Source organism: Belonocnema kinseyi, chromosome 8, assembly GCF_010883055.1.
Source record: "Belonocnema kinseyi isolate 2016_QV_RU_SX_M_011 chromosome 8, B_treatae_v1, whole genome shotgun sequence".
NCBI lineage: Eukaryota > Metazoa > Arthropoda > Insecta > Hymenoptera > Cynipidae > Belonocnema > Belonocnema kinseyi.
In genome coordinates, this window is record NC_046664.1 from 120,550,817 (window position 1) to 120,555,721 (window position 4,905).

The following is a 4,905-nucleotide window of genomic DNA, read 5'->3' on the forward strand; positions in this document are numbered from 1 at the left end:
GTTTTTTGAAAAAAATAACTTAAAATTCGTGATCAGCGACCTCAAAAACCCCCAGTAAAGTATTTTCAATGTTTATAAATCGGTTTAAAATCGTAAAACTTGTTTTTAATGTCATTTTATTCAAATTTGAAGCAAATTTTCACTTTTCGCGATTTTCTGCCTTTTCATCGCCGTATGGTGGGTTGAAATTTTTGTAACAAAAAAAATCAAAACATGATTTACGATGTATTTTTTCCCGTAGAATTCGAGTCTGATGTCAAAAAAATAAAATTTTTCTTTATTTTTTTTTATTTAAAAAAAACCATGAAAAAACCGTAAAAAATGAGGTTTTTCGAGCAAAAACCCATAAAAAAGTAGCTGGACCCTACTTTTTTATTGCAAATTCGGATTCAGCGTCGAAAAATACATAAGAATATATAGGTCTGGTCAATTGCACATACACTTTTGTTTTTTTTTGTGGGCCTGTGTTATATCCGGTTTCAAAAAATCGAATTTCTGTACTTATAAAGAATCAAGTTATCTCAGTTATTATTAACTATACAACAATGAAAATAATAGGAACAGAAAGCAGGTAAAAATACCTATATTAAAAAAAATGGTCTTATAAATAATAAGTACCGAGATATTGCCACCTTAACGAGTCACTTGATTACGGCTACGAAAACATAGGTATAGCGTACAACAAAAATGTTGATTACTCATTGATTACTTATTCTATCTATTTTCTTGTCAAGCGACCACAACCTTCAATAAGAGGATCATCTGCAATTATAATCAAGTACGTTCAAAAATCTGACCTGACTCGTTTATCATTGGAATATATATATACATATATTATGCCTCACATTATTGCCACTATCTCTAGCACTTCGCTATTCTGATGGGTACTTTTGCGATCTTAAGATCTATGTTGAAAACAAACAGCAACTATATTTAGCTCTAGGGATTGTCGAACGATATACTAAGGAAATTGGAATGGAATTTGGGTTAGACAAATGAGCCAAGGTTTATTTGAAGCGAGGAAAACTTAACGGCATCCCTGAAGATCCCGAGCTCGTTGATAGAAGCGCTATACGACACCTTTACGCTAGAGAGACTTATACATACCTCGGCATGTCACAGAGTCGCATTCACGATGAGACATCTATAAGGGTACTCTCCGGAGCAGATACAAACGTCTCATCCGGCAGGTTGGGTCTTCCAGTCTGTCGGCGAGAAACAAAGTATCTGCAACGAATATGCTTGCCGTCATGGAAGTACTCTAATTCATTTGGAGTGGCATCATGGACGAAGAACGAACTCAGATCCTTTGATATCGGGACACGAAAGGGTATGCATATGAACAAAATCATACAACTAAAGTCTTCTGTTCCGCGTCTCTACTTCTCACGCCATTCAGGTGATCGTGGAATATTGAATCTTGAATCTCTTCACAACAGGATTATTCTGGGTACAGCACATAGACTCGCAAAAGGAAGAGACCCTCTTCTTAAAATGGTCAGGAAGCACGAAGAAGTGTACAAAGGAGTGTTTGTATACAAAGCAGCGAAGTAGGCTGCTCAAGCACTTGGACTCAATTTCAGTATTAGGGGTGAGCAAAATGCATCAAATCTCATCAATCTCGAGTAATCACTCCTGAAAGACTGGGTTAAGAAAGCACAAGAGAAAAACTTCCGTGAACAACTCCTCGATAAGATGAAGAACTATTCCGCTCCGGGACGAGATGGTATAAAGACCTTTTGGTCGAAGAAGTTTCCTTCAACCCATCATCATTTGGCCGGTATTTTCACCTCATATTTCAAGACGGAAGAGCTAATTCCGGAGTGAATGTCGATAGAGCAATTGAACCTGTGTGGCAAGAAACGTATGAGCAACGCGGCTCAAAAAAAGGCGTAGCAGGATGTCGGGAGAACCTGCTTATCGATAGATGTGTCTACAAAGATGCAGCATCCTACCAGCGTGACCTGTCAACGTCTTGAATTAATTACCGGAAAGCATTCGATTCGACCTTCCATAGACTTATCATCTGTCTTTTGGAAAGCTTAAAGGTTCATCTCCAAATCTTGAGGTGCATAGGGAGATTGGTGACGCTTTGGAAAACCAGATTTACTATCTCATCTTGAAAAGATCGTGTGACAACTAACAAGGTTACCTTTCAGAGAGGCGTCTTTCAGGGCGATACCTTGAGCCCACTCCTCTTTTGCCTCATATTATTGCCACTATCTCTAGCACTTCGTCATTCCGACGGGCACTTTTGTGGCAAATCTGCAGATCGAAAGTGCAAGGCCACTCGTGTATTTTACATGGACGATCTTAAGATCTATGCTAAAAGCAAAGAGCAATTACATCTAGCTTCAGGGATTGTCGAAAGATATACTAAGGAAATAGGAATGGAATTTGGGTTAGACAAATGCACCGCGGCTTATTTGAAGTGAGGAAAACTTCATGGCATCCCTGAAGACCCTGAGCTCATCGACAGAAGCGCTATACGACGCCTTTGCGCTAGAGAGACTTATACTTACCTGGGCATGAAGCACAAAGAAGTGGGTAAATGAGCGTTTCTGTGCAAAGCAGCGGAGCAGGCTGCTCAAACACTCGGACTCAATTTCAGTATTAGGGGTGAGAAAAATGCATCAATCTTATCCATCTTGAGTACTCACTTCTGAAAGCCCGGATTAAGAAAGCACAAGAGAAAAACTTCCGTGGACAGCTCCTCGATAAGCGGATGCACATCTTCCACAGAAATGTGGAGGATCAGTAAATGTCGTGTGAGCTAACTTTTGCTTTCCTTTATTCACCCGGATTAAAGTCTGGGACAAATGGTTTTATTTTTGCATGTCAAGACAGTGTCATTTTCACCTTAACATACCGTCGCCACATTTTGAGCCCAACCATTCCCGACGATAGCTGCAGGGCGTTCTATGCGCACCCGGAGCATTTAGCACACATACTATCTAGTTATCCAACTCATGCGGGAACGACCTGCATCTAAAGGCAAAATGCAACACTAAGAGTGATTTATTACCATCTCTGTCACTATTACGGCACTGACCTAAATATCGCTCCTCTGAATGTTCCTAAAGAAATTAAGTTAATTGTCGAGAATGGGAAGTGCCGCATATACTGGAACTTTATATTCTCGAAAATTGTTTCTGTTGCTCACTCGAGGCCTTACATGGTTCTTCTTGACTTCGAGAAGCAAACCAGTTTCGTTATCAACTTTTCGGCACCAGCTGACAAAAACATCATAGCCAAAGAGAATGAAAAGAAGGAGAGGTATAGAGGCCTTATAAGGGAGGTGCGACGAGCGTACCAGGAATATTCTGTTAAAATAATCGTCTTTATCATCGGCGCTCTCGGAGGTGCCAAGCTCAAGGTGTACGAGACTTTTGCCGAATCGTCGTATTGATTCCGTTACAGACTGTAACCACCTATTTTAGTCGGAGAGCCGAGGTCGTTTTTGGCGAGTTATTGGGTGACGATTTTGCCACTATTTTCCTGATTGTTGAGAATATACTGATCGCGAAATGCGGCTTCTCCAGGCGTAGTCCCGGGGAGAAGGTATTTATTTACTTATTTGAAGTTGTAAAAAAATGATTAAAATAAGTCATAGGGTAACGGCTGAATCTTTCTATGTTGAATGTCAAGACAATTAGACAATAGTCCGTGCAATTGGCAAAACAATAGGTCGGTGCGGAAGGGGGGGGGGGGCAGAACGATCTAGAGTTGTAAAAGAATATGGCATTTTAAAATTATTTTCTAGCACCCAAATTTTTGAAATAACATTTTACTCATTATTCAAAAACTATATTCGAAGAGGCAGAACAAAATCTAGAGGATAACATCATCACAGAACATCGCAAACTGCCCGGTTTTGATATTGGTCATTGTGCGTTGGTTTACGGCCCTGACACTGCGAGCAGAGTGGCGTAAACTATGTCTCTAGTTACGCTACTGATCGTCTTCGGAGCACAAGTGACCACTCTGCTCACAGTGTCAGGGCCGTAAAACCGGCACACAATGACCAATGTCAAAACCGGACTGTTTGCGATATTCTGCCAGGATGTTATCCCCGAGATTTTGTTCTGCCTCTTCGAATATATGTTTCAAATATTGAGTGGAATGTTATATAAAAAATTTGAATGTTAGAAAATAACTTTAAAATGCCATATTCTTTTACAACTCTAGATCGTTCTGCCCCCCTTCCGTACCGGCCTATTTTTCTGTCAATTGCACGGAACATTGTCTAATTGTCATGACAATCAACACAGAAAGATTAAGCAGTTACCCTATGACTTATTTTTATCTTTCTTTTTTGCAACTTCGAATGAGTAATTAAGCACCTTTTCCCTGGGACTACCGCTGCAGAAGCCACATTTGGTGATCAGTATATTCTCAACAATCAGGAAAATAGTGGCAGAATCCTTACCTAATAAGTCGCCAAAAACAGTCTCGGCTCGTAGACTATTTCACGTTCGTGAGATGTGGTAATGGCTGAAATTTGACCGCGATTTCGCTGAGATCGGCTGCAGTTTTACAGATTAGCACTCGCTCCCGGTGAAATCCTGCGGATGTCCTTATGACGAATTTTTAATTATATATATATATATATTTATAGGGTGGCCCAAAAAATTACATTTGAGAAATTTCAACGGGTATCGATGCCAAATCGTTCTCTCGTGGAAAAAAATTGGTGCACATTTTTTATTTTAAAATAAAATAATTTTTAGAACTTTGTATTTCGAATTTTATGTCTTATGGAATTGAACACGTAAAACGTATATCTTTTTTACTTCTTCGCTTTTGTGAAAGAAATTATAAGTTAATTTATTTACCAATTTATGAAGTTGTTTTCTTCTCAGTAAAGATGCATATTATCCAATTTTAATACATCAACAAAGTTTT